This window comes from Nicotiana tomentosiformis, chromosome 6 (genome assembly GCF_000390325.3).
Source record: "Nicotiana tomentosiformis chromosome 6, ASM39032v3, whole genome shotgun sequence".
NCBI lineage: Eukaryota > Viridiplantae > Streptophyta > Magnoliopsida > Solanales > Solanaceae > Nicotiana > Nicotiana tomentosiformis.
The window spans coordinates 85,671,583-85,679,296 of NC_090817.1; the positions used below are offsets into that span (position 1 = coordinate 85,671,583).

General features: G+C 34.6%; 1 long non-coding RNA gene across 1 annotated transcript; it reads left to right on the plus strand.

Moving 5' to 3' along the window:
• The first annotated feature begins 171 nt into the window (after window positions 1-171).
• LOC104100821 (uncharacterized) lies at window positions 172-3,433 on the plus strand. The gene is made up of 3 exons (XR_011408718.1): window positions 172-707; window positions 807-910; window positions 1,039-3,433. It is a non-coding gene; the product is annotated as an uncharacterized lncRNA (long non-coding RNA).
• The last annotated feature ends 4,281 nt before the right edge of the window (window positions 3,434-7,714 follow it).

Genomic DNA, 7,714 nt, shown 5'->3' on the forward strand with positions numbered 1-7,714 from the left:
AACAGAAACTAGAAAAATAGTATCAGTATCGTAAAATCTATATATATCTAGAATTGAGGGCCCTAACGTCGTTACGTGGCGCTCCCATTCAATAGGGACTGCAATTATCTTTTTCTATGATTTTTTGCTATTTTCTCTAATTTTTCTATATTTGAGGGCCCTAACATCGTTACTCGACGCTCCTATTCAATAGGGACTGCAATTATCTTTTTCTATGATTTTTTGCTATTTTCTCTAATTTTTCACTATCAAAAACCAAAAGTCACCCTAAACCAAAAATATACAACGCTTCAAAAATAACTGTTTCTTTTCCAACAGATGCTTTACTCTCTATGTTTCCTTTCCTCCCTCTATCTCAGTATTCATCCTCCTTTATCTTTCTATTTTCCTATTGTTCTTTTCGTTTGCCTTTGTTAAAATTCTCTATACTCTTTCTCCTCACTCTTTTTTATTCTACACTGCTTTTGCTTCACGTTTGTTGATTTACTTTAGTTCCTCCACTAATCTCTAAATTCTTTCCTCATGATCATTTTCAATTTGCGTTTTCCAGTTACTTTTACTTTAATTTTTAATTCCCCTCTGACTTTGATTCACTCCTTTGTCACCATAACAACTGCTTATTTTGACGTCCATGAAGTGTTCAAAAATATGCCCAATACCTTGCCCACGGATTCAGGAAATGCTGCAAATTTACTCAACACTTGCCGGTATGTAATCCTTCATTACGGTCATTTCCAATTTGCGTTTACCAGTTACTTTCGCTTTGATTTTTAATTTCGCTATGTCTTGACTCACTCATTTTCCAGCATAACAACTGCTTATGACGCCATGAAGTGTTCGAAAATATGCCCTATAGGTTGACCTTGCCCATGGATTCATAAAATGCTGTAAATTTACTCAACATTTGCTGGTATGTAATCCTTTTAAAGTTAATCTTTACCAACTATGCCTTATTTCCATATATTTTCAGCCTTTTAAATGTTAGACCCTTTAAGTTCTAACAATTGAGTTGAGCACATGTTTTATTTTTCTTTTTAGGTTGATAGATGGTAGTTTAAACCAACAAAAGGCCGTGAAAAATTTCAGTTTGGCCTTTCTCCATTCGTATTTGAGGTACGCTCCGGAGATTCTTAACTTATTTGCTTTTTGCGTAAGGGTGTAAAGATTCTAATATAAATAACTTTTTCAAAATTGATAACTGAGGGTGTGTCCGATATGGAGTACAAAAATTTTGCTTTACTGATACTTTTAATGGTAAAAGTGTTCGTCAACGATGTCTACAAATGTTGATTGTAGTTTACTGATATGGAGCTTAAACTATATTAGAATGTCATTATAGCCTCAAATATTGGTGTTAAAACTCAAAACATTACGAACTAATTTTTAAAATAAGATCGTCTTGACGTAGACACCGAAACACGTAACTTAGAAGGCTAAAGAAAAAATAAAACTCAAGGTCAGAGAGCATTAATGGGAGGTTATAAAATTAATAGTACTCCAAAATTGCCAAGAACCAAACAAAATTAACATATTTTCCTATAAAACCTTATGATACTGAAATTTTGGTTGATGCCCTCCTCTGTTATGCTGTAATTTTGGTTAGCAATATAAGGACTACGCCTCCTAATGGCGTAAATTATATTTTTTTTAAAAAACTTATGATACTGCCTAAATCTATTCTGCTCTACCAAAGTTCTTTCCTTATTTTGATTACAGCAATTTGTTTCAAGAACACGCACTTGAACTAACTTAAAATTTGTGAGAGAATTTGCAATAAGAAACATCTAAAACTTCTATCTAATCACGACACAATTTTATGTGGCATAAATGATTGCTTAATTGCTATACTATAAATTGGTCATTATTTATCCCTAATCAGTAGCACTTTGTTCATGCCTTTTAGCTCAACTTGATAAAGATTGATCATATATATGTGTATATAATTTATTTATGGTTGAATAAAATTAAGGAGGAAGAAAACTAACTACCTTGTTATCCATATCCATGTAAATACCAAATTGGAAAAAATATGAAGGAAAAACAAACGAAGATTAAGATTCACCAACAGTTGTAGCAGCGATGAAGAGAGGAATGAAGGTAGTGAAAATACAAAATTAATATCACATAAATAGTGCTAGAAATAAGAGAGAAAGTAAAGCACAAAAGCCAGAGAAGAAGATGCTCACAAAAAAACACATATAGGAGGCGACATAGGCAGAATTAAGTGCAATTTGTCATTTTTAAGGGTTAGGCAAGAGTTTTAATTTAATAGTGATGACTGATGACTATTGGACTTATTTTATGTCTATAAATATTGATTATAGTTTACTGATAAGGAGTTTAGAGTACGTTAGATTTTCATTGTAATCTCAGATATTAATATTGGATAGATCCTGTTACTTCTCATTTTCATTTGACTATACAAAATTCTTGCTATATCAGTATTATTAACTTAAAAGCCTCATTAACTTCGATTGTTTCTTGGTGATGTTTAAATGAATCTTCCGCTTATTCAATATTCTTCTTAAAGTTTGAATGTGTTATGTTCAATTTGTCATTTTATTGATAGGTTGGATTATCCTCTTGCCTAAGTATTTCGCACATGACTAAGTCTGAATGTATCATTGCTTTGGCTTAAGATTTTGTTTCTGTCGCAATTACATTTGATCTTTTGTTAGGTAATTTAGCAAATAGTAGTTCTTCCTTTTTCCCTGGCTAAGTTTCCTTTCACACAGTTTTTGACTTGTATAAGCTTATTTGCATTGTAATGACCTTCAGTTTCCAGATTGTGTCCATTATTTCATAAAAAACTTACAAAGGTTTACTGACATAAATTACATCTCGATAAAGGTATGAAAATAATGTTAAATCATATATTTTCTTGGGTTTTATATAGCGGTTCCATATAAGTTAAAATTTACAATACTCTTTTCTAATGAAATACAGAAAATCTACATGCTTTGTATATGCTGTATAATTTTAAACTAGAAGGACACCAGACATTTACAGGACTCTATTGAGAAATGAGGCTGGTAATGTGAAGTGATTAAGTTGCCGCTTTGAGGAAAGCTCTTCTCAACCTCAACGGGTTTCACTTTTCAGGACAAGGATCTGTGATGTATCTTAAGAATGGATTGGTGGACTTTAAAACCTTCAGATGGCATCACTTGGCAATTATGTGAAGTTCATAGCAAAAAGTTTGGAAAATAAAATGTTGTGCCTAAATAAGATATGGAGGGAGACTGTATACTGGTGAGCTTATACAAACTTATGTGGGCTTTCTGTTAAGCATAGTCATAATTTTTTCAATCTACCTGTCTATTTATTAAATAAATAGCATTTCTTTTAATTAATCAATATGTATGGTCTTGGATCATCAATAATGATACATTGCCATTTCCACGACTTAAACTACTTATTTGATATATTTAAACTACTTCTCAATTTGTATTTAACTTAAAAAATGACTGTGATGGAGGAACTGTTCAATAAGGCTGAATGCCTTTTTGACCTCTGTTTATACTTTATAATATGGTGGGATTTATCATGAGGAGGTGCATTTATGGAATTTTTTTGTCAAGATTTATGGAGATTAAAGATATATAAATGCAGAAGGAAAATGCATCACCCATTACATGCATTTAATAGCTTTAAAGATTTAATGTAAATGGAACGTTTCATAGTAATATCATTCTTTGTTGAAATGCTCATATTTCCTATTGCCAAGGCTAAATACTCCGTATTGAGGATATTAACCAATTCGTTTTTTTTTCTTCAAAGATAACTTTATACTATAAGTTTAAATATTCTTCCTCAAGTATTGTCTATGAAGAATGAAAAGACATCTCCTTTGGCAGGTGTGGACCTACATAACGGCAATGAGGATCATTGTAAGGCAGGGTACTTAGGACCATATTTTAATAGGTTGTCTAGAAGTTGAAACATTTGCACGCCCTCATACATAGGTTGTGTCATGTATGGTGCTTGAAGGACCAAAATTGCACTCATAGATATCATTGAAAAAAAATTGAGATTTTATCAATTTATAGAAATTATTTATGTTTGGCTACTTATGATATTTTTATCTTTCCTATTTTAGCTAAATTCATTAAAATACAATTTAATAATATTTTTAATGTGGTCCAATTAAAATTTTCATCTCCAAAAGTGAAATTGTTAGTAGTTCCCTTCAATATAAATAGTTGTACTTTGCTTTTTACGTATTAATATTTGCCATATGTTCCTAATGTGGTTGCAACTTGCAACATCAAAAAATAGAGAAGTAACACCCTTTCATTTTGATAGAGCACCATTCTCATTCAAGTTTTTACCCTCCAATATTTTATTCCTTTTGGACATATCAAATCTACATGAGGAGAGATCTCAAACGAACAAAAAATAGTCGGGGTTTAAAGTGATTGTGATAACGACAGGTGGTAGACATACAGTGGTAATGGTTTCTCCCCACAAAGATTTGTGTATATTCGTGGATTTTACATGTATGTCATAATAAGATTTCTATATTTCATGAATAGAAAAAAAATACCTATTCACTTTAATTTTTTTATATCACATCAAAAGATAAAGATAAAAAAGTGTGTACCCGTGTCAAGCAACTAAAAGAGTAAATTATGAATAGCTTATACCAAGAAAATAAAAAGAAATTTCTCTTCTTTATCTTTCTCCTTTCTTTTGTGAAACCCAACATGATATAAAATAACAAGGTAAACAATTAGGTATATATAACCTATTTTTATTATTTTTAATATTCGAATATTAGAAGATCATTCCAAAAAGAAGTTTTTCCTAAACCGCGCGAAGCGCGGCAAGTTCACTAGTACCGCAAAAAAATGGAAAGGCCAAAATGTGAAAGATAGCAAAAATGTGAAATACAATAGAAACCGCTAGTTGTCCTAGACAAAACACTATCAAACTAGTCAGCACAGCGAGGAGAAATGCTCGACTACCCCCTAACCTACAACCCTAATGCTCGACCTCCACACCTTCCTATCAAGGTCCATGTCCTCGAAAATCTGAAGTCACGCCATGTCCTTCATAATCACCTCGCCCCAATACTTCTTAGGCCGCCCTCTACCTCTTCTCGTACCTGCCAGATCCAACCGCTCACACCTTGTAATCGGAGCATCTAGGCTTCTGCTCCGCACGTGCCCAAACCATCTAAGTCTCGCTTCCCGCATTTTGTCATCCAAGGGAGCCACGCCCACTCTCTCCTGAATATCCTCATTTCTAATCTTATCCATCCTAGTGTGCCCGCACATCCATCTCAACATCTTGGGTAAATAAAAAGGCAGAATACATAAGCAGACACTTTAACTATCACAGAAACTTCACTTGAACACCTCAACTAAGCCATTTTCCATCGGAATACTTTTACTATACCGTTACTACACCATGTTAACACGTCCAACCTGAGCATATAAAAACAATTCACACGTGTTATTATGCGCTGCCAGCATGGATAATCTAACCATTGAAAAAATTCCACATTTTTTACAATGCCACATAGACTTCTTTGCCGGTAAAACCAAATATAATTATGTAACGATCTGACTTGTCATTTTAAGAATTTACGCCCCGTTCAGTGACTTAAGGTCTCGAGCAGCTTTGCAATATGTATTATGACCTGGGGGTATGGTCGAGTTTGATTTACTGAAGATTCGGAATTTAATTAAAAGAACAATCCTTATTTAGAAGTTTAAATGGAAAGAGTTGATCAGAGAGTTGACTTTTGAGTAAATGACTCCTGAATAGAATTTTGATGATGTCAATAGCTCCGTATGATAATTTTGGACTTAGGAGCGTGTCCGTAAAATTATTTGGAGGTTCGTAGTGGAAGAAAGCTTGAAATGGCGAAAGTTGAATTTTGGAAAGTTTGACCGGGGGGTTGACTTTTCGATATCGGGGTCGAAATCTGATTCTGAAAATTGGAATAGCTTCGCTATGTCATTTATGACTTTTGTGCAAAATTTGAAGTCATGCCGGATTGATTTGATATGTTTCGACACAAGATATAGAATTTGAAAGTTCAAAGTTCATTGATTTTGATTTGAAGTGCGATTCATCGTTTTGATATTGTTTGATATAATTTGAGGCCTCGAGTAGGTCCGTGTTATGTTATGAAACTTGTTGGTATGTTCGGACTGGGTCCCGAGGGCCTCAGGTGAGTTTCGGATACTTAACGGATCGAATTTGGATTTGGATGAGGAGCTAAAGCAGCCGGGCATCTGGTGTGATCGCACCTGCACGAAAAAGGGCAGCAGGTGCGAACTCGCAGATGAGAGGAATGATTTGTAGAAGCAAAAATGCATGGGCTAGCCAGGCACCGCGGGTGCGAAGAAATCATCGCGGGTGCGAAGACCGCGGGTGCGAAGAAATCATCGCGGGTGCGAAGACTGCAGGCACGAAGAAATCATCGCGGGTGCGAAGACCGCAGGCGCGAAGAAATCACCGTGGATGAGAAGACTACAGGCACGAAGAAATCACCGCGGGTGCGAAGACCGCAGGTATGAAGAAATCACTGTGGGTGCGAAAATCCTGGACAGAATGTTAAAAACAGAGGGGTTGCGAGTTTTGCCATTTTTGGTCCTTCAAGCACGGTTTTGGGGGCAATTTTGAGAGAGAATTCAAGGGGAACTTGAGGTAAATCATTTGTGATCATTTCTACTCCATAATATTGAATTATCATCGTCTAATCTGACTAGATTACATGTTTTTTAGGTGTAAATTAGGGGTTTGAACTTAGAGATTTGAAAATAAGATTTGAAGATTTGGAGGTCGAGTTGAGGTCGGATTTTGGTAAAATTAGTATGGTTAGACTCGTGGTTGAATGTGCTTTCGGATTTTGTAACTTTTGTTGGGTTCCGAGATGTGGGCCCCACGGACGATTTTTGAGCTAATTTCGGATTTTTGTTGAAAAATTAGTATTTTCTTATGAAATTAATTCTAATAAATTTTATTGATTGAATCGAATTATTTGTGGCTAGATTCGAAGTGTTTGGAGGTCAATTCAAACAAGAAGGCGATTATGGAATATTGGTATAACTTCAAAAAGGTAAGTATCTTGCCTAACCTTGAGTGGGAAAAATTACCCCTTAGGCATTGAGTCTTATGTGTAAATTGTGTAATTAAAAACCATGTACGCGAGGTGACGAGTATGTACTTGGTTTATATGTGCAAATTACATTGGTTAAAATTTTTAGACGCCCTTATGTATTAAGTTGGAAATTATTGGTACTTATTAAATCCTATATTTGTCATGCCTAGATCCTTGTTTGTTGAAATTATTTTTATATGATGATTTGGTGTGATTGCCACCTTGAATTTATATGAAATATTATTTTGTTGAGTTGTTCACTCCCGGATATTTTTGTTAAGATTTTGTTCACATTATGTCGAGCCATGGGCTTCTTATTGTGAAAAATGATGTATTGTTGATTTCTGTGATATGTTGTAATATTTGAGCACTTGATGAGCCATTTGTGATATGTTAGTACTTGATGTGCAGTTGTTGAAATCATATTTACTTTGGGACTACAGAACGGTATTCCGGGAGATCCCCCTGCCCTGCATATTTACTTTGGGACTACAGAACGGTATTTTGGGAGATCCTCCTGCCTTGCATATTTACTTTTGGGACTACGAGGCGGTACCTCAGGAGTGCCCTTTTGTTGATATTTTTCTATGGATGCACTTG